Source organism: Carassius gibelio, chromosome B19 (genome assembly GCF_023724105.1).
Source record: "Carassius gibelio isolate Cgi1373 ecotype wild population from Czech Republic chromosome B19, carGib1.2-hapl.c, whole genome shotgun sequence".
Lineage (NCBI taxonomy): Eukaryota > Metazoa > Chordata > Actinopteri > Cypriniformes > Cyprinidae > Carassius > Carassius gibelio.
The window spans coordinates 35,526,652-35,549,623 of NC_068414.1; the positions used below are offsets into that span (position 1 = coordinate 35,526,652).

General features: G+C 34.9%; 2 long non-coding RNA genes across 4 annotated transcripts; one reads left to right on the forward strand and one right to left on the reverse strand.

Annotated features, from left to right (window-relative positions):
- Positions 1 to 3,114: 3,114 nt before the first annotated feature.
- Positions 3,115 to 14,543, reverse strand: LOC127978713 (uncharacterized). The gene is made up of 3 exons (XR_008158619.1): positions 14,130 to 14,543; positions 7,956 to 8,235; positions 3,115 to 7,251 (listed from the first exon to the last, which is right to left on the reverse strand). It is a non-coding gene; the product is annotated as an uncharacterized LOC127978713 (long non-coding RNA).
- Positions 14,544 to 17,590: 3,047 nt separating this feature from the next.
- On the forward strand, positions 17,591 to 21,726 carry LOC127978704 (uncharacterized). 3 transcript variants are annotated; one of them, XR_008158604.1, is made up of 4 exons: positions 17,591 to 17,842; positions 18,125 to 18,165; positions 20,637 to 20,698; positions 21,550 to 21,726. It is a non-coding gene; the product is annotated as an uncharacterized LOC127978704 (long non-coding RNA). The 3 variants fall into 3 exon arrangements; XR_008158605.1 differs by having other exon boundaries at positions 17,593 to 17,842; positions 21,553 to 21,726; XR_008158606.1 differs by lacking the exon at positions 21,550 to 21,726 and having other exon boundaries at positions 17,637 to 17,842; positions 20,637 to 21,069.
- Positions 21,727 to 22,972: the final 1,246 nt, after the last annotated feature.

The following is a 22,972-nucleotide window of genomic DNA, read 5'->3' on the forward strand; positions in this document are numbered from 1 at the left end:
ATGGTCAATTGTTATTGTTTGAAGAATTTATTTCTAAATTTGATATTGCAGTTACACCAAAAGAATATGACATTGTCTTTGCTGCTATTCCAAGGAATGTTTTGCAGCTTTTGATTGGATCCAGAACAGAGCTTTTTGTGACAGCTCCTGTTAACAATATTTTTCTGGGAAGTGTAGACGTTACAAGAAACAAATGTTCAAGTAATTACATTAGAAACCTTTTGGTTAATGTTACGGTTCCTCCTGCTAAAAAATTTTGGACATCTCTTTATAAGGATATTAATTGGAAAGAAATGTGGTTGATGAGTAATAAATTCTGTCTAAACAATAAAATAAAAGAAGTATCTTTCAGAATTATACATAGAATATATCCGGCAAAAAAGACGTTAGAAAGATTTAAGATTGATATTGAGTATTCGTGTACTTTCTGTGGCTCAAATGAAGAAACTATTGAACATCTGTTTTATCATTGTGTGTTTACTAAAATGTTCTGGATGAATGTACAAAATTTTATTGAAAGGAAAACAGGACAGTCATTATATTTGCAGGAGAAGGACGTTCTTCTTTACTTTGAGGACATTAAGTTGGAAAAGGACTTGATTTTTTTTGTACAACTTGTTTTATTTTTAGGAAAATTTCACATTCATAAAAGAAAATGGACTGACAGCAAGCCATTATTTAACCTATTTCTACAAGAGCTATCTCATTACAGCACCACCATCAATGATCTTAAACAATCAAAGGCTTTAAAAACAAATTCTATTCTAGAAAAATTTCTATGCAACTAATGTGTATTCTGTATACTCTTTGTAACCCTATTTATTTTAATGTTTGTACCCCTGGCAAACAGTTTTGTTCTGTACATATTTGTTAATAATAATAAAAAAAAAAAAAAAAAAAAAAAGTTCTTTTAGAGGAACTGAAAAAAAAAAAAAAAAAAAAAAAAAAAAAAAAAAAAGCTCCAGATCTCTGCATTCAACACCAGGAATCTTGGCGTCACATCGTGAAATGGGCTGAATCAAGGAACTGTGACCGTGTTAACTTGTGACCTCTGTTTGCAAGCCAAAATCCAATTTTACTGTTGCTGTAAGTTAACAATTCCAGCCAAAGCGCTTCTAATGCTGCTAAATGATTTGATACGATCTGAAAAATTACGAACCCCATTAATGTAAACATGCATAACAACAGCCCAACGTTTAAGTAGCTTAGTTCCATTGGTTCATTGGCAAAACACATTCTTACAGTGGCAGGCTGCCCACATACACTTCTTGGCTATGAACTGCAAAACTAGATGTACAGAATGCATCATTTCACTTTGAGGAAGAATATTTAATTATAATAGGTTGCACTACTTTGCTGTAAAGTGTAATTTACTTTGTTTAAATAACTTTGCAACATATTTTTCTGCTTGAATGGTTGTGATTGTATGCATCTGAATTGAAATCAACTAGACACAAAGCACAATTGACTGTACATAAAATTGTCATTACAGACTTACATGCAAAGACCATCAAAGTTTTGATTGAACCCAAATGGCCATTTCCGTTACAACCATTAAAGCTCGTGAAAATGTTCTGTGTTGTTTTTATTCAGGTTTTTCACCAGCATTTAGACAATATAATAGATAATATTTCACATAATCTTTATTAAACAAAATAGATGATAAACAAGTTAACACAGGCACATTGTCTAGTGCAACATGCATTCTGCACAGATTAATATCACATGTGACCTATGGTTTCACTTGAACTGTGTTGGTCAGCCTCCTATTGAGGAAGATTTGATTTGTCCTGCTTGTGTTTAAGTGTGTGTGTGGTAAATCAGTGAAAAGTCCTCTAGAAGTGTTATATGAATTTGTTTTTTCACCTTTGTTTATATAGTGCTTTATACAATACTGATTGTGTCAAAGCAGCTTTACAGAGTCCACAGGAAAATGGAGAACAACAGTCATTTTTCAGCTAAAGTCAGTTCATTGATTTAGTGATGGCATCGTCAAACCAATGAGCTTAGTGATTATGAACCAGTGAAATGAACCACTTCTGTGTACACCGTCTTTTGTAGCATGATTGATTTGAGCATCAACATTTCTTTGATTAATTTTGTTTTCTTTGTATTTTTGACAAATGTCTAGTACACCAAGATAAATTCCTTGTACCTGTAAATCCATTGTATCTTACAATAAAAGGGATTGTGAAAATAACTTGTGGAGCATTGATTGAAAGATTTTGGAAATGTGTCATTTACATATTTTGACATTGTGGCTGAGAGGTTGCATGGGAACAATGTCCCAACAGATATGGATCCATTTCGAAATCCTGATTTTTACTAGTGTTTTTGACACTCTTTAAAAGTTGTGACTATTTAGTAACACTTTAAATGTTGTTTTGGATAGATGACAGGTGATATATATATATTTTTTATGTTGTAAAATAAGAAGTGTATGTGGGCAGCCTGCCACTGTAAGAATGTGTTTTGCCAATGAACCAATGGAACTAAGCTACTTAAACGTTGGGCTGTTGTTATGCATGTTTACATTAATGGGATTCGTAATTTTTGACGATGAGTAATTTTTCAGATCGTATCAAATCATTTAGCAGCATTAGAAGCGCTTTGGCTGGAATTGTTAACTTACAGCAACAGTAAAATTGGATTTTGGCTTGCAAACAGAGGTCACAAGTTAACACGGTCACAGTTCCTTGATTCAGCCAGTGTCACGATGTGACGCCAAGATTCCTGTGTTGAATACAGAGATCTGGAGCTGCTTATGTAAAGATCGATGGCTCGGTGGTTCGTGAGTGTCGTCTCGCAGCGCGTCGTCTTTTAGCGCGTGTTCGAAACCCGTGCCCTCACAGGTTTACTTTATTTTATTTTTATTGTTTATCCTACTTACTTCAGCCGCTACGGGCGATCATACCTATAACTTGTTATCTCTGCAAGAATATCAAAATCATGCAATGAGCAAGTCTGCGTTTATTAGGCACTTAATATCACGTCAGTTTGTGCTTTCAGAATCGGCGAATCTGCTGCCGTCGTTCCAGCACATCTGCAGCGGAGACCTAAACAGGAAGTTGGTCACCAGATAACACGGTAACCAGTTAAACCGTAACACCGGTCAACTGTGGCACCCCTAAGTAGTTAGTTTGTTGTAACGGCTGATTACAAGTTTGGTAAGTTCAATTTAATTTCTTTAAATGTTCGAGGCATTCGTGATACTGTTAAAAGAAAAGCTATATTTGTTTTTGGTAGACATACAGAAGCTCAAATACTTTTTTTTTCAAGAGACTCATTCTTGTGACTCTGATTCGAATTTTTGGAAAACCCAATGGGGAGATTATGCAATTTTTTGTCATGGATCCAATCACTCAGAAGGTGTCGCAATTTTCTTTAACAAATTCAAAGGCAATGTTTTGGAGTCTATTCGTTCAGACAATGGAAGATGGATTATACTCACTGTTAAACTGGACAATTCCACTTTAATAATTTGCAGTGTCTATGGATTTAATGTTCGAGTACACAATTTAGAAATGTTTAAGAAGATTTGTGAATCAATAACAGGTTTAAAGAAGTAGTATAAGGATGGAAATGTAATTATTGGTGGTGATTTCAACGATGATCCAGACGATTCTGTTGACCGCTTTCCACCCAGACATAGTTCACGAATTTCAGATTTATTTGATTTTATAACTGACACATTACAAGTTTCTGATGTGTGGAGATATTTGAATCCCAATTGTTGTGACTATACTTGGAATGATAGCACGTTTTCTTTAAAATCAATAATAGATTACTGGTTGATTTCTTATGACTTAATCAACTATGTTTAAGAAACAAAAATTACTTGTGCCCCTCTGTAAGATCACAAATTGATATCAATATTTTTTGATGGGTGTAAGAGTAGTATATTTCTTAGATACTGGAAATTTAACAACAGTCTACTTTCTGACAATTATTTTGTGGGACAAGTTAAATTGATAGCAAATATTTTTGAAAATAATAATTTAACTTTTATTCAAAGGTGGGAGTTATTTAAATTTAAATTCAGGGTAATTGCTATGAGAAGAGGTAAAGAATTAAAGAAAAATAAACTTAGGAAGATTACGGAGATAACCGAGCAACTTGATACTTTAATCAAACAAAATACTCTGTCTGAAGATGACAAGTCTAAATTATATCTTCTTAATTTAGAAATAGATAATCTATATATAGAACTAGCTAAAGGTGCTTATGTGAGATCAAGAGCCAAATGGTTTGAGGAGGGGGAAAGGAATACTAGTTATGAAGCTGAAATCTCTAAAGCTCTTTTTTCAATGAAGAAAGGAAAATCCCCTGGATCAGATGGGTTAACTGTTGAATTTTATTGTGCCTTTCGGGATCTGATAGAAAACCCTTTATTTAGCATCTATAAAGAATGTTTAGAACATAAAGAAATGAGCACAACAATGAAACAAGGTATTATCAGTTTAATTCCAAAACCAGACAAAGACCCCTTGATCACTGACAACGGGAGACCAATAACATTTTTAAACATTGATTATACAATTTTAGCCTTAGTTTAAGCTATTAGATTAAAGAGTGGTTTAAATAAGATAATTGGAGAATCTCAAACTGGTTTTATGGTGAAACGCCATATTAGTTCAAATATTAGGCTTATATTGGACCTATTAGATTATAACCAATTTGTTAATTCAGATGCACTCATTTTATTTAAGGCGTTTGACACAATTGATCACCAATTTTTATTACAGAGTTTACATGCATTTGGTTTTGGAAAAAAAAATCATTCAGAATGGTAAAATGTTTTACAAAGGTATTAATAGTTCCGTTATATTACAGAACAATACTTCTAGAAGATTCTCCATCAACAGAGGAGTGAGGCAAGGTTGCCCAATTTCCCCATTTTTGTTTTTAATTGTTGTGGAACTATTAGTATAGTTAAAAATCCAAATTTACATGGTATAACATTATTTAATAGAGAAATAAAAATATTTTTATTGGCTGATGATACAACTTTATTTCTAAAAGATAAGAATCAAATTAAGAATGCAATCAAATTAGTTCTAACTTTTTCTGATGCCTCAGGTCTCCAGTTAAATATTACAAAGTGTGAAATTCTTCCAGTACATGATTCTTCTCAACATTCAATGTTTAACATTCCAGTGAAAGAATACGTTAAATATTTAGGAATTTATATATCTAAAAAATTGACAGTTAGACAGCATCTTAATTTTAATTACAAGATTAAGAAAACAAAAATGTTTTTTGACAATTGGTTAAGAAGGGATTTATTTATTTTAGGCAGAATCTTATTAACAAAAGTAGAAGGTTTATCCACATTGATTTTTCCTGGGCTGTCTTTATTTGTTCAAGATTCTACTGGTAAAGAAATTAATAGGTTATTAGTTAATCTTTGCTGGAAAAATAAGCACCACCATCTTTAAACAAACGTATTAGTTGGAAAGAAATTGGAAGGAAATGGTTTTGAATTGCTGGATTATGTAGATAATTTTAAGATTAACTGGATCAAAAGGTGTGTTACTGATACTGATTCAATTTGGTCGTTTATTCCACATAATATTTTTTAAAAGGTCGACAGTCTTAAATTTCTGTTAACTTGCAATTTTGTACCATCTAAATTACCTATAAAACTGTCTAAATTCCATGAGCAAGCACTCTTGGCCTGGAAATTGTGCTTTGTGCATATTTTTTCTCCTTACAGAATGAAAATATGGAACAACGAATTGATTACAGTTAAAGGCAAGAGTTTATTTTTTGAGAAATGGTTGGATCACGGGTTAATGTATTTAAGTGAATTATTTGATTCATCTTTAAAAATTCACTCTTATGATTCTTTTTTTGTCCAAATTCAACTTTCCTATAAAATTTAAAGAATTTTCTGTAGTAACCAAAGTTATTCCCTCTGGGCTTATTAATTTAATGTGCAGCCAGTTGACTTATTATAAAGTTGAAAATAAAGATTATGATCTCCTTACAAATGGTAAATATATTTTTGATAAAAAAAATCTACTAACAAAGATATAAGACAAGTATTTAATGAACAAAAGAGAATTACTCCAAGAGGGAAATTTTACTGGAATTCCATTTTAAGAGATGTTAATTGGAGGAAAGCATGGATGCTCCCTTACAAATTTTGTATTTCTAACAAAGTAAGAAAAATTCACCTGAAGATCTTACACAAAATATATCCAACTAATATGTGAAATATTACATTACATTCAACTCATACATTACACTGGGTTTTGTTTAGACCATAAAAGCAGCCTCTGTAAAGATGCTGTATAATTAAATATTAAATGCATCCATTATTAAAAGCAAGTAATTAATATCAAGCTATAGTCATATGAATTCTTTTGATAGTGTCTGATGAGACAATATCATACAAGTGTTAAACTGAATTATTAAGACTGTGATGTGCGACTGTGTTTAGGGTTCATTTTTAAGACTTGTCCCTGTCCAGATACCCACATTTGCAGTCTTGGCCACTTGAGAGTGTGTGTACGTGACAGTGTGTGCACAAAACTGTCCCCGGTCTTAATAATGCCAAAGCATAGTGTCCTTAACACACACTAAACCTCTCCAATACTGCTCCAGAGCACTATACAACGCTTAGTGTATCCCATCATGCATCATGTTTTGGTATAAATCGTCAGACTTTTTGCTGAGATCTCACAAGAGGTCACGGAAAGCTGTCCAATGTACAGTATGTGAAATATTGATAATTAGATATTAAAAATTTCTGTAAACACATAAGTGTGTCCCATAAGGCAGTGGCTCCCAATCCTGGTCCTGGGAACCCCAACACTGCACATTTGAGATGTCTCCCTGATCAAACACACCTGATTCAACTCATCAGTGAAGACTCCAAGACCTCAAAAGTGTGTGTGTTAGATAAGAGAGACACCAAAACCGTGCAGTGCTGGGGTTCTCCAGGACCAGGATTGGGAACCACAGTCATCAGGTCATGAAAAGTTAGACACACACTTATGGTCATCATGCTCACTCAAGTGGTCAAGTGCAAAGATGGCAAGTGCGGGTATTTGGACAGTGCAACAGTTTAAGAAACAACAAATTCTGTTCAAATTATAACAGCAGGAATGTTTGATAAAATAGACAAACTATCACAGACTTACTGCTGCAAATATCTGCCTCCACAGCTTTCTGTCTTCTCCATTTCTGAAGGAATCCCTCTCCAGAAACACCACTGGGCTGACTGCTTCCTTTACGTCTTTTCAGCTAAAAATAAAAATAATAAAAAAGGGGAGAGAAAATAAAATTGAATTATATACAGAATGTTAATAATGATCTGTGAGCATAATATTTAGATATAAACTGATATGAATGAACTGCAAGACGAAAAAATATTTTTTATTATTATTTATTTATTTTTAATTTGTTTATATATTTTTTTTTTTTTGATTTACATTAAAAGGTATTAAAAGCATGGTACAGAATATATGATTACTGTGATATCTGTCATATAAAAGCACATAAAAACAATAACATTACAGTGATACAAACATAGCTGGTTTGGTGATTATTGTATTGTTGTATTGATTACTAATATACCATAGTAAAACTACAGTTACTGTGGTAAAAACATGGTAAATATCCGTTTACTGTGTTTTAACTTCACATTTAATTTATTACAATTGTAAGTGTCGTGATTTCGATGATTTAACTACAAATACAACTTACATCATTGAACCTGAAATCAATATAAAACGGATGAAGGCACGTCTATGGCACGTCACGTGACACATAGTTTAATCACACTTATTAGCAGCTGTGTTCATTTATTTAAACGCAATGAAACTCAAAGACAGCCGCGGATGACCGATATAATACAGCGATTAAACATATGGCGCTAATCTGATTAATAAAGAAGACAGAATACATTTTATAAAAGGCATTAAAAGAGCGTATTTATGACTACTCACCCAAACTGTGGAACTGATAGCAAGTATCGCGATGTGTGCTGAATGAGACTTCTTGAACGTGATTTCACAGCGATAAACATCTCATGTCCTCGTGTCGAAATTCTGACGCCAAAAGTTTCCCACTGAAAGCAATGAATGTCGTAGTGCGTCGATATTCGACGTCTAGAGGCACATTTGGCGTCATAAAAGTGACGCTAGGGGCGCTTGACCATGCTTCGGTTTTTTGACGCCGTTGGAGTGAGAATGGGTTGCTCTCTCTCACTCGGCACACTGAGTTTCTCTGCAATATGAAATAAGCACTTTCAATAATCTATATTAATTATGCAGCCATCAATTGTACGTCCCAATGATCACAGTCCTGCTACTGATGACCTTATAAATCATAAAAGCACATATTTTTAAGAGTATAGCCAGCATGTTTAGTTTTGCTAATAGTTTAAACTTTACCTGAAGGTATATTATTATTATTATTATTAAGAATATTATAACTACAAGCAACAGCACAAATAAATACAATAAAGATACAAATAAAATAAACTGACTTTCAGGTTTTTTTTTTGTTTTGTTTTTTTATGTAGGCCTTGCATTTTTAGGTACAGAAATTGAATAAAGTAATCAAATGTAAAACAGCATTTTGGACTATAAATGAAAGATTATTCTTTATTAAAGTTGCAAAAGCTTTTCAATCAAGAGCAGTGAGTGATTAATTTGTTGTTGCTGTTCGATTAATATAAAGACTGTCCCTTTAAAAGAATGCACTGATCCAGTGTTCGTATTTCGTTTTTTTTTTTTAAATCGCTGTTGTTGTAATGTCTGGGAATCCAGAATGCGCATGCATCAACAGAAACGTATATTATCTGAACCCTGTTTGTTTTACGTGTTATTTATAGTAAACCATATTACAGATGCTTTGTCAGATTTAGTTGAACAGCGGTCCCAGCGCGTGCTGAACCGTGTGTGGAGAACTGAACGGTTTGGTTTTTTCAGTGAACCGCACCATCCCTAGAAAATATAAATGTAACTTTGACCGACCTTCTCCCTTACTGGCGAATATGGCTGGGATTTTGCAACAACTTGCTGCGTCTGTGGCCAGGGCTTTTCTCTTTTTCTCCATTACCTCTCTGCTCCTCATTTGCTTTTAGGCTACTCTCCATTTTTTGTGCGATTTTCTAATAAAGTTTGCCTCTGGATTAGCCAATTAGGCAGTGCTTCGCTGATGTTTGGTCATGTGGTACTGTCATTTTCACTCCGATATCATCTGATTCGCAGATTCATAAATCCGTCAATTAATTCGTAGTTGCATACCAGCCTATTGCACGTCAGCCTGGGGCATGTTCAAGTTCAAAATGGTACGCAACGTTTTGCTACGGTTTCCGTGTTTTACGTCATGTTTCCTAGAAACGGTGTGCACCGGTGTGCAAAGGGGTTTGAGATGCGTTTTCTCTTGTTTGGTGGGTGTGTCAGAACTGCAGTCCAATCAGCAGCAACAAGTATATAAAGCATGCGGTATTAAAGTGAACTCGCACATTGGCTTCAAGGAAAATAATGTACAAATGTGTTCGTTGCAGCTCGGTATTGACAATGAGGAGTTGTCGTCATAGCACAAAGCCCCTCCCTCGATATCACAGTCTCCGCCATGTTGGCAGGATACCGGCGGCGAAACAGGATTGTTTACATGTGTTATTAACTTGGTAGTAGAGAAGTTCTCGCAATTCTGCACTGTTTTACCATGCCTGGAAGTTACTGCTGCGTTAAAAACTGCTCCAGTACCTCTCACGACACATATGGAAAACATAGGAACAGTGGAATACAGACTGCTGCTGACTGACATCTCGTCCTTTGCGGTGCGTAAAACGGTGCCGCAAAAACGAGGTATGCAGTATGTGCAGTCCATTTTGCCAAAATCATTCTGTGAAAATCTTTAATTAAACGTTAGAAATAATAAAAGCTTAGTTATAATTATTAAATCCTTCCTGTCCTGTCAACTGTTTCACACGCTCTTCAACATGACTACTGCACGCGCTCACTTCATAAATAAACCGCATTAGAAACGGTGATCATACCCACTTTTTTTTTATCTCTTTTTTTTATTATTTAAAATAATGGTACTATATTCCACTGTATCAGTAAAAAGGTTAACAGATTAATCAAATATAATATTAGTTGCTCTATATGGAAACAGTAATATAATACCATGAGTTTGGACGTCAGCACGGACAGATTACACTAATTTGCAATGGAAAAATTAAACTGTAAAAACTCGGACATAAGACAAAAACAAAAGGAACAATTGCAAGATGAAGAAAAAAATAATAGAACATTCACTGGAGTATGAGAATCATTTTACTATGTTGCAGTGTAGCAAGACATTTGACCCTTTTTGCGTTCCTTACATCCAATTGTGTTTGGTGCATCTGCATGCTAGCCTGACTACGTCAGACTTCCTACTTCCGCTCAATTTCATTTCGCTTCTGTACTCAGTCTGATACAGCGTCAGAGCTTTCTGTTTGCCACCGGTCTGGAAACAGCCGGGCCAATCAACGAACAGAGGGCGGGCTGAGAGCCGTGACGTAGATGCTAAGCGCCGAGTTTTACATTGTAAGTTAGAGAAATCGAAAGAAAACAGGAACGACCGCGGAAATGGGAAACGAGACACGGGATGCAATTCGCTCTGTTATGGAGAACATTCAACTCTTTTTCAAACTGAAGCCAGAACAAGAAGAGTGTTTGATAAACATTTTAAATGGAGGTGATGTTGTGGCCCTACTCCCGACTGGTTTCAGGAAAAGTTTAATTTATCAATTGTTACCGTTAGTTAGCGAGAAACTGGGGTGGCCAAAGGCCGGCAAGGCTATAGTTGTAATTGTGCCCCCCTTGGTTGCACTCATGGAGGATCAGGTCAAGGAGGCAGAAAAACTTGGTCTGTGTGCTGCACAGCTTGGCGTGCACAATGATCAAGATATAATGGCGGGGTATTACAGCCTTATTTTTGGTAGCCCCGAATCCTGGATTCTGAATCCCAAATGGCGAGCTATGCTAGCATCAACACTTTATCAAGACAACCTTGTCGCCATGGTTGTCGACGAGGCACAAGTCGCATACAAATGTTCACTCCGGTATTTCGCTCGCATCATCATGGTGTTTACAACAGGTTTACAGTGGAAGTTCAATCATAGATTTGAGTTCGATGCATGATGTCTGTGCTTCGATGCGGCTGTACAGGCGCATAACATACGTCATAACTAAACGTATCTGATTGGCTTACAGGTAACCAATGATTTTAAACTTCAGACAAGCGCCCCCTAGCGAGAGAGAAAACACTTCTCTGTTATGCCATTCCAGACTCTGTCTACGAAGCAAAGTGAAGTAGCAGAGTCTGGTATTACCAGGCTATCTGCATGCTGCAGTGTTGGCAAATCCGCGGAATTAAGTCTACTTTGGGGAAATGCTTGATTAACTATAACTGGTAGGGTTTATTATACAGACCTGGCAATTCCAGAGGGGAACAGAATAGACTGTTACACTGGTGCTAGCGGCAGTAGCTCTTGCATAAGTTTGATGTTTCGTTTGCAGTCCATTTATATTTCCTCCGACCACATGTATTGTTCTAAGTCATCCAGTCTTCTCTCCAGTGCACATAACCTTATCCTTCTCTTTCAGGATTTCCTTCAGCTCCTTGACCTCAATCAGCAGACTTACTATTTGAGCTTGCTGTTCACCCTGATTTATCAAAACAAGGGCTTGCTGCCATATACTGATGGTTTTATTATCATCATTATTTATCCAGGACAGGCAACACATTTAGCAAAATATTGTTTAGTTGTCAATATTGACAAACATTCTTCAATTTAAGGTACAATAAGTGAAAAAAGCTTGTAGACATAAAATATGTAGACAAAAAAGGACACGTTGACATATTTTTGTGGTTCAGACCGTTATGTAAATCAAAGTTGACATAAGATCAAGAAATGTATATTTAATAACTTTGTTTTAATTACTAAAAGCCTTTTAAAATTTATGAGGAAGTCATTTAAATAAACTTTACCTGATAAATGCTCAGTGAACTTGATCAAAATGTTACTGTAGGTTGCCACGAGTTCTCATCATGTATGTGATTTCCCGAGAGGCATCCAGCTGCAGCCCCGCAGACTCACTTCTTGCTAGACACCAGTGGCTGGACACCAGTGGCTGGACAGCAGACGTCATTTCCGTATCGTCATTCACTTTTCAAATTGACGTTATTTCCGTATCGTCTATCACTTTTCAATTTTAACGCGCCATATAGATGTCAGCGGTAAGAAAAAATAATAAACTGTTGATGATTTATAGGTCATGTCAGAATTCAAATGCACAAACTAGCTAGTTAAAAAAAAACGTCTTGTTTTCAAGGTACTGTGTCGTGTTTTTTAAAGGTATTAGTGAACTCTGGTGTGCCTCAATTATAGAGCTAACGTTAGGTTGCTACAATAGATTTTCCAATTAAATCGTTCTTTGAGTGGTATGATTTAATATTGTAAACATGTTTTTTATTCACTTGGATGTGTTAAGATTGTACCCAGTTAACGAGATCTTTTAGAACAGTCTTGGTAGAGAATTGTCTAAAATGCTAGGTTGTCTATGCACACGAGAGTTTGCTAGCTAACTATGTTTTTTTTTTTTAGTTGAAGTAGTACTTTTCCCTATGCAGGTGTAAATGCCTGATGTTTAATATGTTTATGATGATGTTTAAAGCGCTTTGGTGGCCATGGGTCTGTTGAAAGCGCTATAGAGCCTAAATGCAGCACATATACCATTTTACATATTTTGTATAGGAGAATGTTAACATTTATATAAGTTTTTTTGTTTTGTTTTGTTACCACACTATTTTTTACAGTCTATCTACCACACACAATTTTTCACCTACATTATCAGTTCCTTTTTTTTTTTTGTAAAGTTATTAATTGGATTTTTGTAAACTCTTATGAATTATAAGGTACTACCGGTATTTCATATATGTCACTATACTTATTACGTAAACAATCTATTAATACTACCCTCTTCTTTAAGGCAAATCACATTAGTGTGCGTAAAGGGAAGGAAGTACCATCAATACAGAAATACACAGAGTGCTGCAGCCGGTATCACTGCCCGCTGTGCAATTCAAACACTGTGAGGGACTGTGGAAACAGAAGACGTGGAGACCTGCGAGGGTTTTATAGAGACCCTGAATTTCCTGAGCATTGCCCAGACTGCCAGGTTTAGGGGGCAGGAATGAGGTGTGGTGTGCACAGTGTGCAATAATTTATTTGGAACTGTTCATGTTTTATTTCCTCTTGAAATAGGGACTTCCCCCTAAAAACTCACGGGCCTGACTGTGGGATCTTCATTCTGATGGTCAGATTTGACAAATTTTACTAATTAGATTGTGTAATTTCCAATAAATATTGCAAAACCATGAAGTGTTTATTTGATCTGGATTGTTTGGTAAATTGTCTGATCATGTGAATCTACGTATATTTTAAAAACAGAAGTGGTTACATTTACAAAAAATAAATAAAAAATAAGGATTGAATATCCAAATGGGCAAGCTAAAAAACTGTGGTTAATTAACATGTACAAGTCTGTTGTATTGACAAAACGTTATAGTCCATTGATCTAGGCTGAATTTAAGTCACAAAAAATAGTGATATGATCTGAACAATATATATTTTCAAGGTGGTTCTTGTAAATGCAGTTTGCATGAATTACTGATGTTTTAATATTAAGTATATTATTGAGAATTGTTTTATGTAAAGAGATATGATAAAGATAATATTTCAATTTGCACACAGCTTTTATATTATATATTTTAAGTCATAAAAGTAAAATGACAATACGGAAAAGACGTGTGCAATTAAGCCTGCAAAGAATGCTGTCTATCCACTGGTGAAAACAGAAAATAAATATGCTGTCTATCTATAGGTAAAAATATAAAATAAATATGTGTCTATCCAGAGGTGAAAATATAAAATAAATATACTGTCTATCCAGAGGTGAAAACTAAATATGCTGTCTATCCAGAGGTGAAAATATAAAATAAATATATGTCAATCCAGAGGTGAAAATATAAAATAAATATACTGTCTATCCAGAGGTGAAAATATAAAATAAAAAAATGTCAATCCAGAGGTGAAAATATAAAATAAATATACTTACTGTCTATCCAGAGGTGAAAATATAAAATAAAAAAAAATTAAATCCAGAGGTGAGAACTAAATATGCTGTCTATCCAGAGGTGAAAATATAAAATAAATATGCTGTCTATCCAGAGGTGAAAATATAAAATAAATATACTGTCCATCCAGAGGTGAAAATATAATATATAATATATATTTTCTTCCTTTAAATAATCGTATTACGTCTTGGACTAAAATGGCGCACAGCAAAACTCTGAAAATGCTTTCAGTTTTGGTAGCAAAACTGCCCGCAAAAAAAGGAAAAATTCCAGCACATCCATAACCGGACGTCTCGCCCAATGGAAAAATGCTAAACATTTCCGCTGTTTTCAAGTTCACTCTGCTGCAGATCGCACGAGATCAAGAGGGTCTGGCTGCAGACATATGGGCGAGTGGAGCTCCACTCAAGAGCGGAAATACGTCACCTCCACTAGCGACGCCGCCGCCATGTTGGACCGGGCCATACTTTCCGTGGAATTACGTCACCTCCACTAATGATGCGGCCGCCATGTTGGACCGGGCAACACTTTCCGTAGAATTACGTCACCTCCATGGCGGCGAGTGGAGCTCCATTCAAGAGCGAAAATACGTCAACTCCACCAAACTTTCGTTTTATATTATTACTTGTTATATACATGTATAAGGGGTGCTTTGCAAGTTATGTCACCTCTTTGTACGTAATGTTCATATGTCCTGTACTTTTATCGTTGTTACTTTTACCTAGTAGAAATAATAAAAATAATAATATACTAATCTTTCACGGTTTATGACACGACAGCAATTTTTTTTTTATTTCCCCTCAGCAATTTGCACTACCGACATCCACAATCCATATTTTTAGGGCTTCTGCCTTTTGTTCATGTTTGTTTTACCAATGTACAACTGACAATGTAACATTCCATACATTTTAGAAAGTTAACCCTATGTTTGTAATATTTAGCAGTGAAAAAATAATGAAATATTAAATAAATTATTAAAATAATACCTCAACCAGAATTTGTGTGTTGAATTTTGTATTTTAATCGAAATAATAACATATACAAAATAACCACAGTAACATAATGAAGAATAACTTCCACAATTTAGAAGTTTTAATGGTTTTTGAGTAATAATAATAATTAACACATCTTACACTACACTAAAAACAAATTAACTGCAAGTGACCATAATTGTTACAGTAAAAACACAATGTGTGCGCACGCACGCACACTTTACTCTTCAAGACCTCCATCGTCTGTGAAGCAATCCCAGCTACAGTAGCCAGGGTGATCATCTGAGGAGTAAAACCCCAAAAGCACTCCCTGTTGTCCATTTTCCTGGTGACCAGCCCCACAGTCTTTGTGAAGCTGGCTGCGCTGTAGGTGACTGCACCTAGAGATGATGTAAGGCTTTCTGTACTTTAGATAGTGATAGTGTTTCTTTAAATATCTTCACTGCACCGGTTAAGTATCATTTTCATGTTTCAGTCAAGTTTCATGTTAGGGAAATGGAAGAGAGTGAGTTTACTTAGCCTAATTATTATAGCCACAAAAACAAGAGGGTCAACCACACTTACTGAAGTCACCATCAAGCCAGTTGAGTGTGGCTCCTGTTAAATATGCTCCTGACTGACAGTGTTGTTAAATCTCTGGCATGAACAATTACGTCAGATGGGTCAAGTTTAATTACAATACTGACATTTCATTATCATTAAAGTTAAAGCAATTTACTTGTTGCTGAAGGTGCCTGGGGCACCACAGTTGTGCTTTGTTGTTCTGATGCATCTGATTGCTGGGCTGGGGACACAAAGAAGACATGAGCACAGCAAAACAGGAACAAAACTATGTCTGTGTACTGACGTTTTGTAAATGCAACACAGAATAGTACTGCATCATTCTCCTATGACAGTCCCAAAGCAGACAAGGTGATGGTGCTCAGAAGTTCCAGTCTCTATTTGTGGAGGTGTTATGAGGATGGATAACACTTGATATACATTTGATCTGAAACAAAAAGTAAAACAATAGAATAACAGAACAACAAAATAGAAAAAATAAATATGTACATGTTAATGTCACATGTAAAAAGACTTTGACTTCTAGGGTGGCAACATAAATTTAAAATGTAAAGAGTGCTGCATCTTCCATGCCAATCCTATCCCTGGAAGTGAATGAAAAATTAAATATGAAAACAACCACCTCATATGACCTTTTTAACTAGGGGTGCTCCGATCACGATCGGCCGATCGTTATGCGCATCTCGTCAGTAAAGCCGGTTTTCTAATGAGCCGTTAATTCCATCAGGTGCGTGATTTCACATAGAGTAGCTGTTAATACACAGAGCCGTTGTTAATAGAGAAGATGCGCAAATCCACTTCATTTTCAGCGTTTTTTGGTGCATCTTCTCTATTAACAACGGCTCTGTGTAGTAACAGCTACTCTATGTGAAACCACGCACCTGATGCAATTAACCGCTGATTAGAAAACCGGCTTTACTGACGAGATGCGCATTAACGATCGGCCGATCGTGATCGGAGCACCCCTATTTTTAACATTATATAACAAATGCTAAAGGCATACACATACAAAACAATAGTGTCCTTTCATTATTTACTACATTATTTTACCACAAGCCACCAAAAACTAAGTTACACCTATGCTATCCATCATGTACTGAAGGTAAAAATTTAAAGAGCAAACAATTAACAAATAAGTTTTTCAGAAATGTATTATCCAAACTGTACTTCCCCAGTCAACTGAAAAGAAAGTATGTTCTTCAAGAATTTAGTGAAGAAGAGGCAAAGAAAATAAGGAAGTGTTATTTTACTTATCCAGTTTTCCTAAAGCCAAAGAAGTAACATTTAAAATCCTAAAGGACATTTATCCATCTAATCACTTCCTACAAGAAAGATTTAATTGGGAGAACAAGTCATGCAGGTTCTGTGAGAAAGATATTGAAACTGTAGATCATATGTTTTTGAAATGTGAATCTGTACAGACTTTTTGGCTGGAATTTCAAAACTGACTTCATTTCAAACAGATATCAATACACCCTTTGACTGTGATCTCAGTTAAGGTTGGAGTATTGTTGAAGGAAAAGATCCTAGACTTTTTGATAAATAACTTAATTACTTTGTGCAAATACTAGATTCATAGATGTAAATTTTTTAAAGGTTAAACCTCACTTCAGCGGATGGAAGAATGAACTAAAGATATTTGCAAAGTCTCTTCATTACAGGATTGACATTGACATTGCTCGCGATATAAATCTATAAATCCATAGTGTTTATTAATCATTTTGTGAGTAATTTCACGTAAGCCCTGTGCGTTTTTATTACACTGCACGTTACAACAGCGTCAGTTCACCATTTTAGCGATGCAGAGATAAAATTACCTGATTTTAAGTTTGAAGTACTCCCGGCGACGCCATCTTGATGTTTTCAAGTGGAGGTGACGTACTTCCGGTTTGAGAGTGGAGCTCCACTCGCCCATGGTCTGCAGCCAGACCCTTCTCCACGAGATTGCTATAAACGGAGGTCGGAGCCAGCTCCAAATGGGCGGGACATCAGCTCCAAGTGGGCTGTACACAAACCTCCAGAGTCTTTTGAGTGGTTTATTTAATCTCATGGCGTTAATGCATGTCAATAAATAAATAAAAAAGGAAGACGACGACAACTTCCCTAGGCCTTTCAGCGCCAAGAAAGATGAGTTTGGATGGGTAAGTTTGTTAAACAGTTTTTAGACTTGTACAACGTATTACAAGTTGTGAAAAAGTACAGTAACAGTTGATGTTTTAATCGTGATTACGAGCTAACTGCATTCAAATTTGAAAATGGGATTCATGTTAAATTTTTATCAAGGGAACTCGTATTTACGATTATTCCAAGAGCAATTAAAGACAGCATCAGCAAAACAGACCAATTACATCTGTACTGTCTTATCCTTTCTTTACTGTGTCTGTTACCCTTTTGTGATAAATATTCCTGCAATACATTTCTAGGATATACGCTGCAAATTATGGACACTAAAGACCATTTGCAGGTATTGTGACTTAAGTTATGTAAAATATGTGTGTATTATAACTGCACTGATATTTAAACGATAAATTCAAACTTTTAATATAATTGGTACCGTGTTCCATAAGAATAAGTCTTAGTTAAAACTCCTGATTTTGCTTGATTGTAACAAAGCTGGTCATTGTTTCAAAACCTGCTCTTATATCTTTGAAATGTTATATATATATATATATATATAATTAATCCAAATAATGTTATGCAATTGAAACATTTGGTTTAATTACCAAAATCTTTTTTTTTTTTTTCAATTTAACTGTAGTGTCCACTACCATGCATTACATATCAACAGAATAAGGTATAGAATTAAATTTGTCATTGTGGAAAAACAAAGAAACATATATATGTATATATATATATATATATATATATATATATATATATATATATATATATATATATATATCTGTAAACTTTTTGTTACAGAAAGTTTGGGTGGGCAGAAGTTACATTTCAGTTACTTCGACTTCTCTCTGCAAATCCAGAGGATTACTTTCCTGTCAGCTTTTTTCTACATATTAAGATGTGTACTTTATTGTGTCTGAAGATTTTTGATTAAAGTGTGTGGATAAATTATGTTCATACTTTAAAGGTGGACATTTGCAACAGCGCTTGTCCCTAAAATTTCTTCAGGAGTATGTTCAGAGACTGTCCTAAATGACATTACGGTAATATTTTCGTGTAGACATCTCACATAACTGTGACCACAGCTGCTTTTGATTTGACCTGATTTGAGCCTGATTTGACTACCATATTTGAATATTCGGGGGGATATATGGGGGAGCTCAAATGTCTGATTTCACATAGAACTACCAGTTTTCTCTCAATAAGTTAAAGGGTTAGTTCACCCAAAAATGAAAATTATGTCATTAATAACTCACCCTCATGTGATTCCGAACCCGTGAGATCTCCGTTCATCTTCGGGACACAGTTTAAGATATTTTAGATTTAGTCCGAGAGCTCTCAGTCCCTCCATTGAAGCTGTGTGTACGGTCTACTGTCCATGTCCAGAAAGGTAAGAGAAACATCAGACCCGGAAGAGAAGACAATGCTGAATAAAGTCATAGTTCTTGCTATTTTTGGACCAAAATGTATTTTCGATGCTTCAAAATATTCTAACGGACCCTCTGATGTCACATGGACTACTTTGATGATGTTTCTCTTACCTTTCTGGACATGGACAGTATACCGTACACACAGCTTCAATGGAGGGACTGAGAGCTCTCGGACTAAATCTAAAATATCTTAAACTGTGTTAATATGCAGCCTATTATGATAAAGCTTTAAGAATCTGAAAAGAAAGAAGCTTCAAATCAATATTTTAAAGTGTGTGAATAAATCCAACCACCCCTATAGATTTAAGTTTCACTTTCGATAATCCGACTGTGACCGACAGAGGAGCATCATGACGACAGGGATTTAAAACTTTACCGAGACTCAAACTGACACAGACAGAGACTGGATTTTTTCGAACAGGTAGGGTACAAGTGATTTCAGAACATTTCAGCCGGTCTATATATATTGTGGATATATTATTTACCTGATATAAGATGCATTTGGTTTTGAGTCAAGAGCTTCATTTTAGTACTACGGTGATATCTCTTCAGCGCAAAGCGCGAGTAGGACAAGTAACAAAGCAGAATATTAATAACTATGACTGGGGTGATTGTTATATACATACTATTATAATGAGAAGACCATTATACTAAAACGCTGTGAATTTTTAGAGTTTAGCTGCTGTTTCTGCACATTGTTTCATTCAGAACCGCGCAGACACGTTAATTTGCATTCGGGCTCTTTTTGCACATAGCCTACACTGTAAGTCTTAATATTAACGTTATGTTATATAAATAATGAAGCGTATTCTGTATGAAATTATGAGTTGAATCCCATTGATTAAAAACTTGCTATCAAATGCTCACTCTACTGGTCATCTTCAGCGCGCAGCTCTAAACAGAAATGCAGAACATTAATAACTACTGTCATATAGGCTAACTTTATAATGAGAGCACTATTGTAGAAAAAAAAAAATAATAATTGTTAATTGTTATGGTTTTGCCAACGTTAAACATCAAACATAAAACATTAGGTATTTACCCCGTTTATATCTGCATGGTGTTCATTACACATTTTCCCTGTGTGTTAACATCAGTAATTATGTTAGTCGAATGTCTGACTTGACTCTTGTTAATTTATTATTTACCCCGCCCCCAACATATGATTCGACTATCAGTTGAATATCAGCAAGATTGTAATTTCTTGTCTATTTGATTTTCGTGTTTCTCTGAATATTGTAGAATGAACTGTATTTTGTTCTGGGAGAGAAGTTTGACTTCACTGAAGTATTTATGTATTTATTTATTAATAAATAAAGATTTGTGTAGCTGTATACATTTTCAATTATATTAAATACTAATTTACTCATTTTTATTTACACAGATTAACATGAATAACTTAAGAAGATGGAGGTGTGCCATCCTGCTTGACAAATTCTCTTTAGAGTAAGTGATTTGATAAAACACCACGAGTGTGAAAGTGCATTTTACTTTAGTTAATGTTAACTTGTTAACAGTGAATTATTTTAGGATGACATTGGACTGAATGTTTAGTGACTAATGACACTTCATTCCAGTAAAAATATAATCCATAGCCTTGGAGTGAACGCAGCAGCAAAGTGTTCCAGTGCTGATAAAAATCAAGCAGGTTAAAACCTCCGGTTCCTTAAATATCTGTTCTACAGTACAGTTTGGGGTTGGACAGATTTTGTAATAGTTTTGAAGTCTGATGCTTTTCAGGCCTTCATTTATTTGTTCATAAATGCTGTAGAAACAATATTATTGTAAATTGTAATAATATTTTACAATAACTCTCTTCTACTTATACATTTTATTGTAATTTATTTTTGTAATGGTAGAGCTGGATTTTCAGCATATAGTCTTCAGTTTCACATGATCCTTCAGAAATCATTCTAATATTTTGATTTGATGCTCAAGAAACATTTATTAAAACAGTTGCTGCTTCATATTTACACATTTTCTTATTTTGGTGGTAGATAAACTCTAGCTTATAGTCTAGTTGTGACACTTAAAAGGAACACATCATTAAAAAATAAAAAGTATCATTTATTTGGCCTTATGCCATCTCTTGGGGCTTAAACGTTCTAGTCACCATTCACTTGCATGGCATGGACCTAGCTGAGAAATTGTTCTTGAAACTTTAGTATCTGTTTAACATGAGAAATAAAGTCATAATAGTGAGGGAAGTTAATGAAGAGACCATTTGAATTTTTGGGTCATCTATTTCTTAAATGGCAGAATTACAGATATACTTAATGTGCTTCTTGTGTATCTAGCAGGTAATGCTGGGAAGGGCAGACAAGACGAGCCATGTGGATCGACTTAGAAGCCTTCCATCCAGGATTTTACAGTGTCTGATGCATGCAAGCCAAAAATATTAATTAGTGGTTAAAATATACAAAGAGAACACATTGTACCATTCATCAGTATGGAATACAGAAATGTTTAATTATTCTCTGAGTGACTTGGAAATGATTTAATTATTACGAGACAGCAATTAATTATAATTCATTATTGTTGATAGTGGTGACGGACCTCATCTCTAACAACAACGAGGTTGTGTACTTTGATGAGGTAGAGAGGCTGACATCATGATGCCAAACAAACGGTCTCTTTCTGAATGTCAGCAAAACCAAGGAGCTGGTTGTGGACTTCAGGAGGAGGCAGCAGCGGATCTACCCCAATCATCATTAACGGGAACCCAGTGGAGATATATACATGTACAGAATCATATAGGCAATCTTAATTTTCCCTCTTATAACCAAAACAAATCATTGATAAACATGAGTGAAATACAATAAATACATAAAAAATACATAATTGAAACAAAATATTACTGTATTAAAAGTGGATTTGCCTTTTTTTTTCTCAGTATATATTGTAAGTATATATAATGCAGCTTTACAAAGAATACTACCTTAAAATCCCATAGTAAGGAGTAGCAAGAAAGACAAAAAACTCTTACGGAGGCTCAACTTTGTCTGTCTTCTGCCTTGTGTTGACACACATTTATACGGACTTACATGACATGATACAAAACATACATGACCAATTACAGTAAAATCATATTATATGATTAGAGGGAACAGTCAGTGCAAATCAACATTAAATTGGGCATCTTTATCCTATTCCAATAAACTTACTGTAATCATGCAATGAGTTTATAGATTCTGTAAAAAAGGCAACTGCATAGGATCCAGTTTACGAAATCTGACCATTTGAGTCTTCAATACAAAGAAACACAGTTTTCTTGAAACTACATGAAACCTTTGTCAGAATTAACACAAATGTTGTCTCAACTCAAAAGCCAGTTTCATTTTGCTGAAATGTTAGGACTTTGTGAGTTCCCAGCATGCACTGTGGCATGAATAAAATATGCAGTTACTGAAGTTTTTCCTTTCAAAAATGTCAGTCTAGTTTAGATTTTATTTTCCATGATCGGGATAATTTGATATATTTTGTCGAATGTCAAATATATCAATGATAAAAGTGAAGGGCTCTCTGAGAATCCATGTCACAAATATTCAGGACATGATGCAAATAAAAATATGTCAAGCATTGTAGAAAATAATATTGTAACAATATTGTAATGCAAAAACAGTCCATTTTTTTGTGAATTGGGCTACCAGCTACACTGCTTGTGCTGTTTGTTTCTGACTCAAAAAGAAGCCGTTTGTAAAAGTAATGAAGTTGACTACA